Source organism: Orycteropus afer, unplaced genomic scaffold (genome assembly GCF_000298275.1).
Source record: "Orycteropus afer afer isolate SDZICR_OR568_19922 unplaced genomic scaffold, OryAfe1.0 scaffold01013, whole genome shotgun sequence".
Taxonomy (NCBI): domain Eukaryota; kingdom Metazoa; phylum Chordata; class Mammalia; order Tubulidentata; family Orycteropodidae; genus Orycteropus; species Orycteropus afer.
In genome coordinates, this window is record NW_006922600.1 from 42,426 (window position 1) to 42,664 (window position 239).

The window sequence follows — 239 nt, forward strand, 5'->3', positions numbered from 1 at the left end:
TTATGTCACATATTAGGGCCCTTAACTTTGCCCTAGTTTTTCCATGAGGAACTCTATAGTTTTAGGTTTCATATTTAAGTCTTTGATCCACCTGGAGTTCATTTTTATGTATGGTGTGAGGTACAGATCTTGTTTCATTTTTCTGCAAATGGATATCAACTTTCCGCAGCACCATTTATTAAACAAACATTCTCTTCCCCATTTAATGGATTTGGGGCCTTTGTCAAAGATCAGCTGAC